Raw genomic sequence first — 20,238 nt, 5'->3', positions numbered from 1 at the left:
TGCATTAAGAAACTCAATACAGGGATATGCTTATAAGAAAATAGGAATAAACAGTCTGATTTAAAAGATAGCCCAATTAAACCAGTCCAGCAAAATCCACACACACGTAATTACAAACCAAAGTACATAACAGCCTATTACTTTGTTTCCTTTGTATTCACACTTGATAATAGCATATTTGAAAGAAGATGGAGTTAGAAGAAAAGCTTGTTTACTCATAGCCGAGGAAAACAAAAAGACCCCGAGTTCCTTTCCCTCCCAGACTTTAAAAAAAAAATCCAGTTCTCTGATTGGTCCTCTGGTCAGGTGCTTGGTTCCCCCTTTGTTCACCCTTTACAGGCAAAAGAAAATTAACCCTTACCTATCAACTTATGACAAGCTGTGATTGTCTTTAATGTCCCCTGGGCTGGAGTGGTAGTGGTAGTGCAGATGCCCCTTGATGCCACTTGGAATGTTGATGGGGGTTGTAGGGAAGTCCCAATATTGACTCCCAATGGACAGCATTGGGAGGTGAGCTCAGACTGTTGAACTTGCAGGTCCACCAGAGTCTGCATCATCTGTGTTTACCACCTGAGAAGCCCCATTATGTCCTGGTGCATCATCTTCTCCTTTTCCAGTTGGGACTCCTGGGCCTTTCTCCCGAAGCCCTCTGGGCCCATATGCTGTCAGCCTGAGTACAGCAATGGTACGCACTGAAGTTATCACTGAGTGGTATGGGAAAGTGTCCTACCGCGGAATAAGGCAGCCTTCCCTAGAAACCCTCGGCAGAGGATTGCAGAGTATCTCCAGGAAAGTTTCATTGAGATCATTCAGAAGGATTCAAAGGACATCACTGTATACATAAACTGCTCCACATGGCCACCGCTTCCTAACTCTAGAGGAGAATGAAAAGCAGATAGCAACTCTACCTGTCTTGGCTATACCACTCAGGACCTATTCTAGCACAAATAAATTAATGAAAAGTCAAGAGATTGTGAGATGCTACTCTGAGGTGGGAGAGGCGGCATCTCTGTCACTGAAAATTTATCTATACTCTTACCCAAGTTTCCTTTCCCTGCATTGGGCTCACCTGTGCTTGACTGGCTGGATTACAGTGGAGTCAAAAACAGGTCCTGGCTCACTGCACAGCTGGATCCCCCGGTCGTCTGTCTCCCATACTCCTCCTCTTCCTCATCCATCACCTCATCAATCATCATTATTCATGGCAGGGGCCTGCGGCTTGGGCTCCTTGGAAGTATTCCAGGTGCTGTGGGGGTGGTGATAGTTTGCAGCTATTTGTAAAAGTGGCAGGTCTGCGGCTTCTCAACAGATAGCTTGTTGGCCTCCCTGGCCTTCTGGTATGCATGCCACAGCTCCTTGGCTTTCATGTGGCACTGCCGCTGGTCCCTGGTGTACACCTTCTCGTCCATCCCCTGAGCAATTTGCTCATAGATGCTGACATTTCTACAGCTGGTTCGAAGTGGTGCCTGCACAACCTTTTCTCCCCCAAAAGCCAGGAGATCCAATATCTCCTGTCTTCTCCAGGCAGGAGCATGCCTGGAGTGTGTATCTGGCATGGTCAGCTAGGCAGTTGCACTCAACAATGGAGAACTGCTAGGTCAGCTCACCAAGCCAGGCAATCAAGAAAAGGCATTTCAGAAATCTGCAGGGCTTTAAAGGGCAGGAGGGCTTCCAGTTTCCATGACACCTGGGCAGTGGAGTTCACAATGGTGACCAGAGTGGTCAGTGTGAGGGGACAGTTAGTAACGTAGCATCTGTGTCAATCTAAGTACATTGACCAGGGCTCTATGCCGCTCAGAGAGGTGGTGTTACTGTGTCAGTGTAACAGAGTGGTTACAGAGATGGAAGATCAATTTAAGTGTAGACACATGGACAGTTAGGTTGGTGTAAACTGCCTTGCATTGATCTAACTTTGTAGTGTAGACCTAGCTTGAGCCTTTTAAGTTTACACTTGTGTACATTGGGATTTGATTGTGGCTGAGTTACTGAGCTGGTAATGGAAATGGTGGAATTTTTTATTTCGATTTGCTAACCTGGGACATGAGATCAGATGTTCTGCCAAGAACCCAAATAACTCTTGGAGGAGAGCAGATTCAGGAGGTTGATAAATATGTTTATTTGGGCCAGGAAGTCAACGTGATCAGAAAGGCGAACTGTTGCGCAGAAAAAAAGCTGGATGGTGCATGTAACTGGGCGAACTCACCCCCGCGGTGCCTCCTGCTGGTTGCTTCAGGGAATTTTCTCAAACGCGCAGCTCGGAGCACCCTCTGCAGGCCAGTGATCCGCCTTCTGGCCCCGTGTCCCTCCCTGGACCCCGGTGCCCCTTTTATATGGGGTGCTGCCCCCCTGGCAGTAACCCCTTGTCTCTTAGGGGTTTCCCCTCCCCAGGGAACCCCCGCCCTCTATCCCCACTTTGCCTCAGGGTCTTGGCAACTGCCCAGTCATTAGCTAGCCCCACGCCCTGGGGCAGACTGCAGTGTTAGCCTCTCATCATCGGCAAAGGGGTTTGGGCCTGCTGCCTTGGCCTACCCCTGGGTTGCACCCTGCAACCCCAGTACCCCTTAGCTCTCCAGGCAGGAGCTCCCCAGCTCCTCTGCCTTTCCCCAGCACTGCTTTACCCTAGGTACCTGTCTGGTCCCTTGCAGCAGCCAGGCCCTTCTCCCTCTGAACGCAGAGAGAGACTCTTGGGCTCCTGGCTTCTCTGCCCTTTTATAAGGGCCTGTGGCTCAGTTTGGGGCGTGGACCCAGCCGCAGCCACTTCCCCAATCAGCCCAGCTCAACAGGCTGCTTGCCCCAGCCCCAGCTCCTTCCCTGGGCTGTTTTAACCCCTTCAGGGCCGGAGCAGAGATCCACTCTGCTACAGTGCACATTCAATTACATCAAGGATATCCTCCAAGGAAAGATCAGCAAAACAACTCGTGTGAATCTTTTCAATTTGACCATGCTTCGAGTGATGTTATATGACAGCGAAACATGGTTGCTGACAAAGATTGAAGAACATCAACTGTCTGTCACACAAAGGGCGATGGAATGAACATTTTTGGGCATCTTGCTCCACGATCACATCCCCAATGAAATAATTAGGCAGCAATCTGGAATGCGAGACGTTATTGTTGAAAGCAGGCTCAGCAAAATGCAGTGGGTGGGACATGTGGCCCAACTCAGAGACAACAGATGGACCACAGCTATATTCGAGTGGTGTCTGCGAGAACAGAAATGGCCATGTGGTCGGGCTCCAAAGAGGTGGGATGATTTCCTAACAAGGAGATATGGACAAGCATGGGCAAAGGATGGCCAGAGTGAGAGAAAATTGGAAGACGTGTTGTGATTGGCTCAGTCTCAGCTAGGGTGACCAGAAGTCCTGATAAAATCGGGACTGTCACAATTTGTAAGTGTTTGTCCCGCATCTCGACTGATGTTTGGGTCGGGATGCAATTTGTCCCGATATTTTTCACTCCTGTTTTTTTTTGTTTTGTTCCGCCAGCGGGACTCCACTTTCATTCTCTCTCTCTCTCTCTGCTGGCGAGACTCTGCTTTTTTTTTTTTTGCTCTGCCAGTGGGACTCCTCCCCGCATGTGTCCCAATATTTTCTTCGTCCCATCTGGTCACCCTAGTTTCAACTGATGAAGGACCAACAGTCTACGCAGTCTACGCAACCTGGGACAGATTCATGATGTCCGATTTATTAGGGAGTCATCTTTAAAGCTACCGGGTCAAAATCAGTGCTGATTTAGGGCCAATTCTGGATGTTATCTCCATTGTCTACAACAGGAATAAGGAGAACTCAAATGAGTAAGAGCTGCTGCAGGATTGGACCCTTACACCCTGTGTAGTCAGTCAGATTACATGGCATGTAAATCAGCACAGCAATGTCATTCCCTGCAACAACCAAAGGACATCTTTCCCTTGTGTTGAAACAAGCAAACGCAAACAAACTCCAAACACTATTTCTGAATACAGAACAAGGAATAAATTGAAACAGGTATTTGTTTACTGGGTGTTTATATTTTGAATCCAGAATCACAAGACCATGTACGTAATTAAGGGCACATGGTTGCAGTTGCTGTTCATGTGGTCAGTTCTAGTATGCTGTGGGAACAAGTTTAATTGCTATGAGCTTGCATAAAAGTGGGTACAAAGCGGTGAGCTCAGCATTCACAACATATGACTTTAAAAAACATTCCAAGGTCATCCAACAGTTTGAAAGTGTCACATGTTATTTAGGACAGAACTGCCTGATCCAGACTTTTTCTTTCCTTTTGATATTCATTCCACTTGCTATTGCTATGTAAACGTGCTCTCGGCCTTAGAGCCCAGAAGGGTATATACCTTCAAATGCAACCAGGGGCTATACATTATTACTGTCTTCTTACTGACATTAGACAACAATTGTGCCATTTTGCTAGCTTTCCTTATCAGATCTGAGTAAAGACTGAATTCTACTTGGTTCTGAATTGTATTCAGTTGGATGTTCTCTATAACTTATAGGTCCCTGCAAGCTTGTTTCGCCTGATTTCACACGCACTCAAACTTTGTGGGTTCAAAAGTTCAAGGTAAAGGCTACTAGGATTCTGCTTAGGAGAGACCATGCAGGGGAGGAGGAGGAAGAGGGAGACATTCTGATATATATATGGGACACACATGTGCCAGCCCAGTTTTTGAGGAGAGTTCTGCAATTCTAAATGTATAGCACTGGCTTTCATCTAGCTAGAGAAACATATTTTAAAATAGAATTGGAGCAGGAGAGTGAATGGTTTTGCAAAGTCAAATAACAGACTAAGTTAATCTCAAAATGTCAACCTCCACTCAGTCTGTTCATCCCTTATGCCTGGTATGATACAGGGGTGGCAAAATGTCAGCCAGAAACCAACACTGCAACCAACTATTTAGCCTTTGGCAACAATCGCTCCAATATGGATTGCTCAGAGTGACCTAATGTATCAGATCAAGAGGGAGCATTGTATGCTGGGCCATGTAGTCTTCATGGGTCACACAAATGTGTTGAACAAGGTGGTTGCAAACTGCTACATTTTACACAAATCAAGAAAAGTCCTCTGGCTTGTGGCAAGTTGTCTGTACAGCCCTCCACTGAGTAAAGCATGAATGTCCCTTGGACAGGGTCTGCTGTGACAAATGCTGCTCAGGAAATTCATCTCACCACCAATGATTAATGAGAATCTCAGCTTTCAAAAATAAATATATAGCCCTGATGGTTACAGAGTAAAGCTTGGAAATGTAAAGCCCTGTTGCTCGGAAGCCAAACAAACAGGGCGGCTCTAAGCATTTTGCCACCCCAAGCATGGCAGGCAGGCTGCCTTCAGTGGCTTGCCTGCGGGAGGTCCCTGGACCCGCGAATTCGGCGGCAGCCTGCAGGAGGTCCACCGAAGCCATGGGACCAGCGGACCCTCCGCAGGCATGCCGCCGAAGGTAACCTGCCTGCCGCCCTCGCAGCGACTGGCATAGCCCCCCCGTGGCTTGCCGCCCCAAGCACGCGCTAGGTGTGCTGGTGCCTGGAGGTGCCCCTGCAAATAAAGGCCTCAACATTTATTATTGTTTTAAAATCTCATGATTTTTAAGCCAATCTAATGACTTTGGGGGGCTTGCCTCATGAATTTTGAGTATTTTCCATTGACAATACTGCATCTGGTTCCCTAGGTTTGAATTTAGATGAGAGGGTGAATTTTAACAACTTTTAATATATTTAAGACGTAGCAAAATAATAGGGTTTTGTATCTTTTATAAAACCAGCTTTGAGGGATTTTAAACTCTGTGATGGAGGGCACGCTAATGCAAGATAGGCTAGGTGGGGGAAGTAAACATGAGCTCAAGTTGCAAAGTCTGGATCATATTCAAGCGTGTCCAAAGTTTGGGAGACTTTAGATCCAGGGTTTCTGCCCATTACACCACTAGAGACTGTAACGATACACAAACTGTTTCTTTAAAAGTTTACCAGGCAGCCTAGCAGAACAGGCTGGGGAAGGTTCTACAATGAAGTGGAAAGAGAAACGGGGTAATTTTGGGAATAATACCCCTTTCCTCTTTCTAATAAGGGTCAGTGTTAGATGAAAAGTAACTTTCTGTTTTTCTTGAGCATTATCACATCACAGATACGAAGATGATGTTCAGATCTGGATCTAAAGTTTCTCAGAGTGTGCTCACTACATGAAGCATTTGTTTCAGGCTCAATCTTAGAAGTTTAAATCACATAGATTCCATTCTCTACTTAGCAAAACTGGCTGTGAGGTAAAATGCTCAAAGACTTCCTTATTAAACTGCATCTGCCACTTCAGCAAAAGAGCATATTGAGGGAGAGAGTGACCTTAAAGACAAATATGTAGAAATCATAATCCCTTCCTGTACAAATGTTTCAGATTTGACTGTAAGATTCTTGCTTCCAGACAGAAAATGACCTCATCCCACGTATAAGTTCTGCTGAATTAGTCAGATAAAGGCCAAAAGCAGTTTACAAACTGGAAGGAAATGAGTACTTTTGTGTGGATATGAGTAATGAATTAATTTCAGGCAAGCATCAGGCAAATCTGTGACATCAGCAAAGCAGCAGGGGAAGAGGAGGGCGGAGTTGATGAAGCGGGACGCAATTTGTCGTATTATTTATTTATATTTTTAAATTGAGGTCAGCATCCTCGATCCAAAGCTGCAATGGATGATTTCTAGAAGGACAATTGATCTGTGTGGGTGCATGTCAACATCACCAAGGGATCCATAGACAGCAAGGGAAGGTTCTATTACACGTAACTCCCAGTTGATGGGGTGTGTCTCTCGAGAGTGGAATTTCACTTCAGCATAGACCAGCGAAGCTCTAATATACTGTACATGATGTATACATTAGCTGTTCAGAATTACAACGGCAGCACTATTAATAAGCACATGGAAACACCCAGAGTTACTCATGCAATGACTAATCATATTACTGCTGCTTGAATGTAAAGAGTGCGTAGGGTTTGTTTGTTTTTAATTAAATGCACAATGGTCTAACTGGAAAAAATTATACTAAACTTTAACTTTTACTCAACTTTTCTTCCTTGTTTACAACTGGCAGCAGTAACACTTCCACTCCCACCTTTAACACTAGAATTGCACTGATTTATATGTCAAAAAAAAGGAAGGATGGTCTTATGGTTAAACTCCAGGAGACCTGAGATCAGTTTTGGGCTTTGCCACAGATTTCCTGGGTGAGCATGTGCTTCAGTTCACATCTATAACATGGAGATAATAAGTCTACCCTTTGCTGGTCTGTAAGTATTTAGATGGGAAGTTCTCTGGGACAAGGGCCCTCTTGTTCAATGCGTTTGTTCAGCGTTTAGGGCAATGATGCCTCAGTCCAGGCTGGGGCCTTTAGGCAATACTTAATACAAGTAATAATAATGTCCTACATTTCTGGAATTCCTGAGTCTACCTTTAGCACTAAGCATTATTGTTAACCTGCCTGTATTTTTACGTTCCTTGCTTCAAACAGCAGCATTCTATGGAAGGCACTTATTGTAGTGTGTTAGGTGGTATTTAGACACATTTCAAGTCCGCAAGGCACTACTGACACAAGAGGCAGAGTGGGTTAGTAGATTAAATAAAAATGTGGACAGTAGGAACATCTGTGTTCTAACTGTAGCGCTGACACTGATTTGGAGCCTGATACAAGTCCAAGTGCATTGAAGTCAATGGGAGTCTTACCATTGACTTTAGTGAATTTTAGATCAGGCCCTTAACCTATTAGTGCTTCATTTCCCCCCTCCTCCATTAGTTAATGTTTGTAAAGGGCGATCTAAATACCTGCTCCAGGTCTACACTCAAAAATTACGTCGACCCAGTTATGTCACTAAGGAGTGAGAAAAATTCACCCCCCTGAATGAGTTACTTAAGCCGACCTTCCCCCCAGTGTAGACAGCTGTAGATTGATGGAAGAATTCTTGGACAACCTAGCAACCACCTCTCAGGGAGATGGAATAACTAGTTGATGGAAGACCCTTCAGCTGCAGTGTTGCTGCTGTAGCGTTTCAAGTGTAGATAAGGCAAGCTCTAAGTGTTACGACTTCTTGCTATCAGAACACAATAGGCAGGCAAGAGAACCTCAGCAAGGAATTGTGTACAATTTCTCTTCAGATTTAAACTCTCTGTATAGCTATATAGATATAGATACACAGAATCAGAGAAATGTAGCACTGGAAGGGATCTCAATAGGTCATCTAGTCCAGTGTCCTCCATTCAAGGCAGGACTAAGGAATAACTAGACCATTCCTGAGAAGTGTTTGTCTAACCTGCTCTTAAAAACCTCCATAACTGTTACCAACTTATCTTAATAAAACAAAGTTTATGACACCTCTAACTTACTTTAAAACACTAATGATAGGATTGCCTGTTAGGCCTCCAGCTACTTGGGCAATGAAACTGACAACATTTGTTATATTCCAGATTAAATACTGCCATTGCAAATAACAGTCATACATAAGGGTGGAGGGCAGGATGGTACTGGGTGCACATTAGTTATAGGAAACAGTTGGTGGAGGCTGGATGGATCTCACTGTGCAGCCACTGAGAATGACCCTGCCTAGGACATGTAGCACACTGCAGTATAAATACTAATTAGCTCCATAGGGATTGTGGTACACTAGTTTGTATGGCAACTTGCGTAATTCTCTAGCACACTTCTGAGCCTGAGGCAGGCCTCTTGCTGTGAACTGGGACAGATGCAGAAAGAGATTCCTCAAAGCCTTATCAGTGCTCCTCTGTAGCATAGAGCAGGATTTGGCCTTTTGCATAGTTTAGATATTGCATCTTCACATAGTAAATACTTCCTAATTTGGACTTCTGGAATTACTGTTTTCTCTTGCAATCCATCCTCCTGCCCAGAAAGACATCATAAACCATTATGATATTGTCAGCCTTACAATGAGTAATAAATCCCATCCTTACAATGGACAATAGACCTTGGAATGTTGGCCCTTTGTGGGTTTTAATTCCCAGGGTTTCAGTTCAAATGGGTTTGCACCCATTATATTGTGGATGCATCTGTCCACCTATTTTCTGTCTGTCTCAGATACTTCTAAAGTGCCTCTCACCATATGTAACCTAAATTTCAAATAAACTGCAAAGCTCAAAGTGAAACTCAAATGAAATGACCAAGTTTTGCCTTGTTTTCTTCCCAAACTCAGCAAAACTTTCAATGAGTCTGGTTATAATAAAACCTAAAACCAAGAGAACTTCTCTTGGTTTCATTGCAAATGTTGCCAAAGCTTTGCCCAGCTCTAGTCTGACCTCCAGTTTGTTCCACTGAATCTCTTCAACCTGCAGGACCCTTCCCCAAGAAGCACGGAAGCACAGCAGACTGAAGAACTCTTAAGCTCTGCATGAAGATTGGCTGAGCCACAAAGTCCAGATCCTGACCCAGACTGGAATTTTCCCCAAGTATGGGTGTTTCTGAGCTGGGGTTTTGTTTCAGGCTCATCTCTCAGAAGGATTAATCCCTTGGGAAAATAGTCCTGTCTACCTTTTCCTTCCAGTGTTCTTGTTCTTATGGCATAGTTTTAAAAACTGATGAGCCATCTACACATTCTGACATGAGCATAACAAATGCAGTGAGATTCAGTAGGGCAGTGCATTGGCTCACTTCTTATTTTTGAAGGTTTGGATTCAAAATAGGCACAAGTTCCAAATGAATGGATTTTGGTGGCTTCATCAGCTTCCAGGTTTCAAACTATAAAATGAGTACAAAGACGGTAGAACTACTATGTCCAATGTAAAAGACCATGGAAACATGCACTAAGCAAACATGTCCATATTTTAAAGTCGTCACCTTTGCTGGTTTTGGCCAGTGCGGTGGGAGAGGGGGAGAGGGAATGATGCGATGAGGATATGACTTTTGCATCAAATAATATTATTGTTAGGAGTACTTTTTACAAACATTAACTAATTAACATTCACAACAATTTGATACCAAAGATAAGTATTGTAATAAACCTGCATCAACCTAGCCTTAATAGTTGTCTTTATGCTGCACAACACAGTTACCCGGAACTGTTCAGTAGAAGTGGGGATAGAATTCTAGTGTTCTTGTTCCAGAAGCAAAACCCCCTTCCATTTCAGGGACTGTAGACCTGGTAGCATCATAAACGCTATGGCCTTGTCCACATTTGTGGTGACATGTATTACGTAGGATGTGTATAGCTACACCACAGTGAAAGGCTCTGGCAGGGGGGAAGCAGAGAGGAAAGGCTTCAGCAGAGGGGAGCTACAGAGGAGCCTTTCCCTGCTGCTTCCCCCCACCCTTCCCAACCCCGCTGGAGCCTTCCTCTGCAGTGGAAGCATTACACTATACTGCTAAATATAGCAGTGTAGATGTGGAAGGCACTACTTGGGCATATAGAGACCCATATAGGGAATATGCCCTAAGGTTCTGGCATGGCTTTCCTGTACTTGCCTAAGCAGTTCCTCACTGTCTACACACTTATTTATATCTGTGTTATCAGGGCATGCTGTGTCCATATTCTACACGCTCCCACAAGATTAGATCTACCCATGACATGCAACTGAGCAGTTCTGAATTGTGCACACACACACATGCGCACCATAGCTTGCATTATTAGCCGTATTTTACAGATTTGAAAACTGATGCTGAGAATTTAAGGGAGTCAGTTTTAAAGTTCAGTTTAGAACTCAGGAGTTCCTGGTTCTTGTTCTGCTATCAGACAACTGCGCACCATGAGGACACTTTATCATTATGTTTGTATTTCATAGTTCTGGCTAGTGCAGGACACAGAATAGATACATTAAAATCAGGACTCCTCTTTGAAATAGCAACCAGTATGTCTCACAGCAAACCAGAGAAACAGACTTTTCTCCAAAGTAGCTCAAGCCTGTAACAATTTAAACCTACTCCACTGTGGACTTGTGTACACCGTAAATCTAATACCCACAAATGTAGTATTTATTGGTAATCTTTGCTCAACAGAGCCCAGGCTGTTGATTGACTTCAATGGGAGCACAAGCAGACCATGTGTTAGAGTACAGGTGTAATATTTTGAAATTCACAGTCTATCATATGGGTTTTGCTTTATTTTAAACTGATACATGTGTATGATACTCTTTTTACTTTCTACAACAAGAGTTCACTATTATACACATTCATTTTTCAACATTTCCTGAGCTTTGGACCCTTTTATAAATTGCCTCTGCACATCCAGTAGTGAACGGCGATAAAAAGGTTCTTGCTAGTACTTAAAGTGTGGGGACTGAGAACCATGACTCTGGGTTTCTATTTTCAACTATTCTACTGGTTCACTATCATTTGGTCATTTCTTGGGACTTGATCCTAAAGTCCTTGCTCATGCTAATAGTCCCACTGACTTTGTTGCCAGCTTAGGCCCTTGATTGGCATTGTATCACACCTATCTACAATTGGAAGGAAATGTGGCTAGAGCACAAACCTAGGATTTAGAAGATTCGAGTTCCTCTGTGGCCTTGGGCAGGTCAGTTAGGGCTGCTCTACACTGAAAATGCACAGCAGCATAGCTGCGTCTCTCAGTGAAGTGAAAAATCCACATCCCTGAGAGACCTAGCTACACTGACCTAACCCATAGTGTAGACAGTGCTATGTTGATGGAAGAATTCTTTTGTCAACCTAGCTACCTTTCAGAGAGGAGGATTAACTACACCAATGGGAGAACTCCTCTTATTCTTGTCGTGAGTGTCTTCACTGAAGCGCGACAACAGCTGCTGTAGCTGTTTAAGTGTAGACAAAGCCTTACTCTCTGTACCTCAGTTCTCCATCTGTAAAATGGGGATAATAGTACTCCTCTACCTCACAGGGATGTTGTGAATATAAATACATTAAAGACTGTGAAGTGCTCCAATATAAGTAAGTATATACAGTGATTTTTAAGAGTTTAAATATAATCAGCTAAATTCACATAAAATATTATTGTTAATCTCTGTCATGAGCACTGTTCTGTCTGCCAGAATGCTTCACTTCCTGTCCTAACCTGCATTATGATATCACCATGTACAGTTAAACCACTACGGGCCTGCTGGATGGCCTTGGGCAAGTCATGTCATTTCTGTGCCTCAGTTTCCACATTTGTAAAATAGGAATAATGATACTGACCTCCTTTGTAAAATACTTTGAGACCCACTGATGAAAAGTGCTGCATAAGAGCTAGATATTTATTTTTATTATTGTTGCATTTCACCTCCAAAGGCTGTATTTCAGAGATGGACAAAATGATCCCTGTTTCTCACTTTTGTTTATGTGGAACAGCATTTCCAAATGCTTTAGGATTATTATGTATGGGGCAGCTTTAGTGTTGGTTCATTGGTTCAGTTGCACCCACAGAAGCTGCACACATCCCTGTGCAGGCATTGTGAGTTGGCTTATGGGGTCAAAGGCCACGTCTACACTACAGGATAAATTCTAAGTAGCTTAAACCGATTTTATAAAACAGATATTATAAAGTCAATTGTATGCGTCCACACTAGACACATTAATTCGGTGGTGTGTGTCCATGGTCCAAGGATAGCGTCGATTTCTGGAGCGGTGCACTGTGGGTAGCTACTGTAAAATAATGAGGCCAATAACGTCGATTTGCATCCACACTAAACCCTAATCCGATATAGTAATATCGATTTTAGCGTACTTCCTCTCGTTTGTAGGAGTACAGAAATCGATTAAGAGCCTTTTAAATCAGTATAAGAGCAGTGTAGTGTGGCGGTGCAGCGTTAATCATTTAACACTGTTAATTCAGTTTACACATGTATGTAGACCAGGCCACAGTATAGCACCAGTTTGCCTGATGTTCCCCTCTCCCCTGTGAACAGAGGTTACTGCTGGGGGTGAATGTGGGTCAGCTCACCCTCCCAGCCCTCCCCCTCCCAACCTCTCTTCTCACAGGCCATGATTAGCGCGGGTGAAGAGAGTTAACGCGGAGTCAGTGTCCATGGCAGTGTAGTATAGTGCATACATTGAATCAAGATGCTACATTCACTCCTGATATACGGAATTCACACAGAGCATTGTGCTTTGCTGCCAATCTAACACCCAGGGTCCTTGCCCCAGGAAATTTATCATCTAAGGAATTTGAATGAAAAGTACTAGAATTAAACCTATTTTAGGCTACTTGATATTTTGATTTTCTCTTTGAAATGGAGAAAAGAAGGATTTAAAAAATAAAGGTTAAAAAAACTTCTAAACATAAGGAATATATTAAGAACCAGAGCACTGGATCTGGCTCCCTCGCACCGACCTCAAACACGAAGAGATTTGCCCCAGGCCCAAACCAGACACATGCTGAATCTGAATACCACTGAACACACTGGGTAGTCAGGATCAAACCGTGCAGATTGGGCCTAGGGCCTAGGGATGGACTGATTCACAAAGAGGACCTAGCCATCACAACTCAAACTTAGGGTGTCTAACATGTACAACACTGCAGTGCACACCTGCACCACTACAGCCCTCAGTCCGCTCTACACTATAAAACTTCTGTTGGGTTTCACTACGTCATCAGGGGTGTGGAAAATCCACCGACCTAATCCCACTGTAGACAGACCTCTGTCGAGGGGAGGACTTATCCCATTGACCCAGCTACCACTCTCTTGGGAGGTGGTTAGCTTACCTGACAGAAGCAGCTTTCCCCTAGGTTAGTTAGTGTCTTCACTAAGTGCTACAGTGTGCAGTTAGGTGTAGACAAGCCCCAATGAAGATGCTGCCTATGCGGCGGGGAGCTTCTTCTGTTGCGTAGGTACTCCACCCCAGCAAGGAAGTAGCTATGGTGAGGAGAGAGGCCCCTCCTTGACATTGCACTGTCTGCACTGGGGGCTAGAGTCAGATAACTATTCACTCATGGGGGTGATTTGCCATCTTTCGTGAAGCCAGGCCTGCTAGCCAGGCTACAAGCAGCCCATGTGCCACTCCTGCTGGTGGGGAAATCTACCTCTCCAGCTCCCGGCTGTCCATGTGTCAGGCTAGGGTGCAGAAACACAAAAACGGGCCTGTGGGCTGGCTGGCTGGCAGCAAAGGGTGGTTTTGTGACTATCCGGCCTGTCCTTAGGGTCCCAAAGTGCAGGCGGGGCCATGCTCCCTGCAGCCTCAGTCCAGCTGGGCAGGCCTGTAAGGGAACAGGGCAGAGGTGCCAGCCCGGGCCTGTCACGGGTGAGGGAGCTACCCTCATTTCCCCGACAGCTCGCGCGAGGAGGCGGGCGGGCGGATCGAAGCCTCTGCCAGCCCAGCCGCGCGCCTCTCCCGCCCGCGGCACGGCGAGCCGCACAACATGCGCCGCAGGTAGCGCTCCAGCGGGCGGGGCGGGGCTCCCCGGGGGCGGGCGGAGCGTATAAATACCTCGCGAGCCGCGGCCTCGCACACCAGACGGCCCAGCTTAGGCGGAGTGCGGGCAGGTGTGATTTGAGTGAGGAGCGGGGTCCTGCTGCAGCGACGCACAGAGGCGGCGGTTCCCGCGCTAGGTGAGCAGCGCTCCTCCGGCTCCAGTAGCGCTCGTCCGCGGGGTGTCCGGGAAACCCGCAAGCAAGGGGCTGACCCTGCCCGCCCTCCCTTTTATTCCCCCCAGGTCAGGGAAGGGGGGGTCCTGCGGCCGTTGCTCGGCCCCTCCATATTCCCCTCCAAGGTCAGGGAAGGGGGGGTCCTGCGGCCGTTGCTCGGCCCCTCCATATTCCCCCTCAGGGAAGGGGAGGGGGTCCTTTGGCCGTTGCCAGCCCCTCCGTATTCTCTTCCCCTCCCCCTGGTTAGGGAAGGGAGGGGTCCTTCAGCCGTTGCCTACCATATTGCCCCCAAGACGCTCCTGAGGGTAGAGAAACGGGGTTCCTTTGGCCGTGCCCTTCCTCCTCCTCCATGTTTCTCCCCCCTCCCAGGGAAGGGGGCCCCTCGGGCATGCTTGTCCCCCATTCTCCCCATTGAGTGCAGGGAAGAGGGGGCCCGGTGGGCTTAATTTGGTGCTGCTGTCCTCGATGCAAGTGCCCTGTCCTGCGGGGTGGGTGAGGGAGGAGAGTGTTAGCCCCCTATGGGTTAGTTCCCGTGGCTGTGGGGATCAAGTCTTCTCTCACTCCCACAGGACCTAGTGGTCAGATCTGCTGTGCTGTGGTGAGCTGCAAGAGGCTGGAAGGAGGGCTACTTAACGTCCCAAAGTGTGACTCTTCTGAGGGCTGAGCATCCCAGCCAGTCTGGCTCTGCTGCTTGGGAAGGGCTGTGCACTGAGCTCCTCTAGCTTCCCTCTCCCTACCTCCCAGAGCCCTGCCTGGAGAACAGGAGGACCTGCCTCTCTCTCTGGTCCAATGTTCCAGCTTGGCAGGGTCCCTGCTGGCTGTGGGGGGGTATGAGGGACAGGGGAGGTGTGGAATCTGAGGCCTGCACCCTGGGGTGGGGATGGGGGGAGTTAGTCCCTTGTGGTGTTTGGCTGGAATGGGTGGGAGGGGAAGGAACGGAATTGGCAGTATCAGCAGCAGTGTGTTGCAAGGAGTCAAGATGGGTAAGATCTATGGTGTTCACCAGCTGGACCCTGAAGAATTGGGGGAAATCCTGGGACCTATGGACTTCTTCAGTTTGGCCAGTTACTAATGTATTATCTGAACAAATTTACTACCTTGGCTCTATATTAAGTTGCTAGAAATCTTAGGGCTTGGAAATGTCACTGGAGACTTGTGGCTAATGGGAGAGATACAAAGTACTGGCAGTTCAGGTTTCCGTAGCAGATGTCCCAGCTCCCCTCCCTGCCCCTCTCTGAAAGCAGTGAAACAGCTGGAATTTTGTTAGATGCTGATGCTATGATTCAGCCTCTTTGTACTTACAGAATTAGGAAGGGGTTGGAACTGAAACTAGCTCTTTGTGTGAAAGGCATTGCATAAGTTAATTAGTGTATTTAAGCCATATCTACCGAATTTTCTAGCACAACTGTAGCCTTGACTGCAACATATCAGTTTTCATTGTTTACTCTTCTGTGTCTCACTGTGTTTATAGCTGTAGTTGAAGTATATTGAATACTTCTGAGGCACTATTCATGTTCAAACCATCTTGCTTGGAATTGGGTGAAAGTGTGTGGTTAAGGAGTTTTTAGAGTTGCTGCCTTCCTTTGGAATGCTTGCAAACTGAGGTGCCCCTATATCTTACCCGTTATTTTATACAGCCCACAAGAAGTGTTCCCTTAATGAGTAAGATGGCAGTAAATTTTGTTAGATGCCCTCAGACTTTTCAGGAGAAATTATCTAAAAATAGGTCTTAACGGGGAGTGGTTGGTTTGTAAATGGTCAGCTTGAAATCTAGAAAATTGTTTAAAAAAAAAAATAAAAGATGGTTTCAGGCCCTATAGCTATCCTTGAGTGTCCTTGCCAAATGCTGTGGTTAGAGGGCCATACAAGGGAAGCAATGAAACTGACTTGTCATATCATCAAAATAAATGCTAAAAATAGGGAGAAACATTATTTGTCTAATTTGCAGTTTCAACAGTCGGATGTAACTTGTCTGAATTTTTGCTGCCATTGTTACAAATGCATTAGAAATGAAGTCACTTTAAATTTAGTGCTGGGAACAACAGGTACCACAAGTACAGCAAGTATGCAAATAGTCAATCTAAAATCCTTGTTCTAGCATAGTTTGACTCAGTATGCCTTTACTACGCATGTGATAAAAACACATAGTGCTGTTTGTGGTGTGTTTATGCTCAAGATACTTCCATGCACTACAAGAATCATGATTTTACAGATCAAATAGTAAAACTGGGAAGTAAATACCCAGAATACAAGTAAATTCCTTTCATGCAAGTTTGTGCATGTCTGTTTGGAAAGCAAGAGTTTTCAGAAACTATAGTGTATCTCTTCTTATGTACGCTCCTTTATGAAATACTAGTATGAGCTAGTCATAAAGGGCTCAATACAATGAAAACAGAGTTAATGCGGTGAAGATGAAAAATTTTGAATGTACATAGGAATATTACAGAAATTTGTTTACCTAGTACTTTGCAGTACAACCTGCACAGATACTATGACATAGGGTTTATAGTGTGTAGTAGTTTTACGGGGGTAAAAACTAAGGCTAGGTAGTCTCTTGAGACTTAAAGAGTGTTGGCATTGAACTTTAAGAATTTGGGCCCAGAGTTTCTAAAATGCGCATGAGTGAGCAGAGACATGAACTGTCAATGGTAGGGAAACGAACACATAGGATAGTGGATAGTCTCAGCCAAACTTGTGATGAGCACAGCCTAGAAGCTTTTAAAGAGCTGAATGTACTGTGTTGGACAATAGATATCAGAACTAGGGCAGAAAGATTCTCTGGACAGCTAAATTTATTTGAAATTGCAGTACAAAGGAGAACTCTTGTGCTACAGGTCTGAATGAGGTATTGGTGCTAGTTCACTTAAGTGGGGTTCTATTTTTGAAAACTTATTAACAAATCTAGATGAAAATCGGAATTTCCATTTCAACATTTGTTTTGGAACAAAACATCTTAAAATTTTTTCTCTGAACAGAAAGTTCTGTTCAGTTTGGAAACACCACTGTTTTGTTTAGATGCTTCTGATTTGAAATGTTATAATAATGCTAAATGAAAATGTTTTGTTTCTTTGAAGAAAATAAACACTTTGGGTCAGTAGTGATAATCTCTGTCCGCCTGAGCTGCTATGGTGTCTCATGCCCCTTTTCTTTTCATAGGTTGGGCTCCCCAGCTGGACTACATCTCCCATGATACACTGTGGTCTTGGGATTTGAATGATGAACAGTGGTGGTTCAACCAGTTACGAACCACAGTGCATCATGGGAGATGTAGTCCAGTTGGGGAGCCAGGCCTATTAAAGAGAACAAGTTCACAAGGCACTCACACTACAACTCCCATGAGAACTGCAGCAACTGACAGTTCAGTGTCAGTGTTGATGTGACAAAAATAAGTGTTTTGATTTGGATCAGCTCAAAACAAAACGTCATTTTGATTTTTCCTGACAAATGCAAAAAACTTACCTATGGCCCCTCAGGGCTGGGAACAGAATCCAAGTGGTTTGAGTCCCAATCCAGCGCCTTATCCAGTAGATTCTATTGTCTTCCATAACTAATAAAAACTGCACTTAAGATTCACCAATCACAGACGTGCATCTTGGGGGGCCTTTCTGGAAAGTTAACTGTTTGTTCTCTTTAGCTCAACATACAACCTTCCAGAGTCTAGAAGTGTTTCAGTTCTATGAAACAAATAGAAGAACCTGGGAAAGTAAATAGATGGAATTAGTTCAGAACAACAAAATAGAAATTGCAAAGTGCTTGAAAGAATATTATTGTGGTAGCAGTGAGATAACATCAAGCAGTAATTGCATGCATCAGTCATTGAAATAATGAATGACTAAAACGTGACTTACACCTCTATCTTGACATAAGGCTGGGGAAATCTTACCATGTTACAGGTGAAACCATGTTATATCAAACTTGCTTTGATCGACTGGAGTGCACAGCTCCCCCTGCCCCAGCACTGTTTTACTGCATTATAACCAAATTTGTGTTATATCTGGGTAGAAGTGTATTTAAAAACAAAACAGGAATCGTAGTCATTTTCAGTTTTCTGTAGTTCAGGTCTAAGTTTCACTTTTCCCTTAAATAATAAAGCATGTTTGAACAGAAGAGTACTAAGAACAAAATGCATGCAATTATCAATACTTATTTCTGCCAAAACAAAATGAAGTAATGTTAGAAAATCAAAATTGCATGTACAATATTAATCTTCCTCCCACCACTGCCTTATAACTAATCATATTTGAAGTCGATTGGTGTTTGGCAAATTTGTACCATCATGTCATGCAATTATACAAGAATTTCTCAGTGAGTCTTATTGCTTTATAGCAAAAGGAGGAAGAAATAGTAAATTCCATCCTCTTAAAAGCTGTACTTGGGTCACAATGTACTTCTCAGAGGTGCATCTTTTTTTAAAGAAAATAGTTTCCTTGGCATTGAAAACATGTGAGGTAGCCTTACACTTTTTATATAAGGCTTGCAGTGGACAGCAACACCCTTTTCAAATATTGCTTTGGATGCCAATGAAGACGACTAAAATCTGGGTGAGGCCACTTGAAAATCAGGCTCAGTACCACTGATTACTGAACACTTCAGTAATTTTCCCAAAGCACTCTTCTCTTTATCCTTCTGCTTTCTGCATTATTTCTTCAAGATGAAGTGAACAGTTGGCCGGATGTAATCCCCGTAGCCAATTCTGCTTGGCAGAATTAGATTTTTATAATTTTGTTGGAAAATATCGATTACCTTTAAGCATTTATCATTTGAAATTGTTTGCCTATCTGTACATTTTGATTTTCAGTGGAAATTTTTTTCATGGGTTTGTGCATGGTGAAATGACTCTTACTGACACAATAAAAATCTAATCTTTCCAGCCATGCAATGATGTGGACATAGGACTGGAAGGAAGCTCCTTTGTCATGCGTCCGGTCCCTTGCAACACAACATATGATTCTATTCATAAATGTGTCCATTTTTGTTTTAAGGTATGCTAAAGGAATAGCAGCAGTAAGAAGCAATTCAGAACTATTCCTGAATATGTATCACTTCAAATAGTTATATCTGAATATAACACAACATAAATAGTGCTTGATTTTGGTGGGTTCTCCACATTGACTTCATCAAGAGTAGCCGCTGTCCTTGGGCAGGAGAACATGGGTCATATACATGCAGGCATTATATTCATCAGTCTTGGGTCCTTTAGCCCCAAGAGTAGAAGCAGTCCCTACACCTTGAACTAAAGTTAGTTTCCACTTATTCTTGGGTCAAGTGGATGGTGCAGGATCAGGCCTGTTTTCTTCATACTCGCATAACAGAATGTTACTGTCTTTGGACTATCCCCAGTTCCATAGGCCAAATTTGACTTTGTATAGCATTGATATACAGTGTGTTTGCTGAGTAGTCTGGTGATATTTTCCACAGACGTATGTTTGCACAAAGCAGGTTGCATGTGAATTTTACAGTTCTGATCTTAACTGTGTGGCAGACAACACTTCCTGTGTTCCTTTTTGTTTTGAGTTACTTCACTTTCAGTTGTTAAAATTCTATAAAATCTTTTTCAGTTGTTAATAATAGTATTTCTCTGCATAGCTGGAGACCTACCACACAGATCCTTTCAAATAAACACTACTTGTTACAAACAGAGCAGACTTCTCATATGTGAGCTAAAGTAATTGGTGGCAGTAATAACTGATTCTCTATGGAGTAGCCACTAGAGAGGGATGTTGCACTTTGCCAGTG

General features: G+C 44.3%; 1 protein-coding gene across 1 annotated transcript in view; it reads left to right on the top strand.

Annotated features, from left to right (window-relative positions):
* The first annotated feature begins 14,365 nt into the window (after nt 1–14,365).
* The window catches only part of NDRG1 (N-myc downstream regulated 1), a 60,340-nt gene continuing 54,467 nt past the window's right edge, over nt 14,366–20,238 (top strand). The window contains exon 1 of the mRNA XM_032773478.2: nt 14,366–14,466. The gene's annotated coding sequence lies outside the window, so the exon portion shown is untranslated. The remainder of the gene's footprint in view (nt 14,467–20,238) is intronic.

The sequence above is a fragment of the Chelonoidis abingdonii genome, chromosome 2, assembly GCF_003597395.2.
Source record: "Chelonoidis abingdonii isolate Lonesome George chromosome 2, CheloAbing_2.0, whole genome shotgun sequence".
In the NCBI taxonomy this organism is placed as follows: domain Eukaryota; kingdom Metazoa; phylum Chordata; order Testudines; family Testudinidae; genus Chelonoidis; species Chelonoidis abingdonii.
Note: the sequence above shows the minus strand (reverse complement) of the source record. Positions and strands in the feature narration are given on the sequence as shown.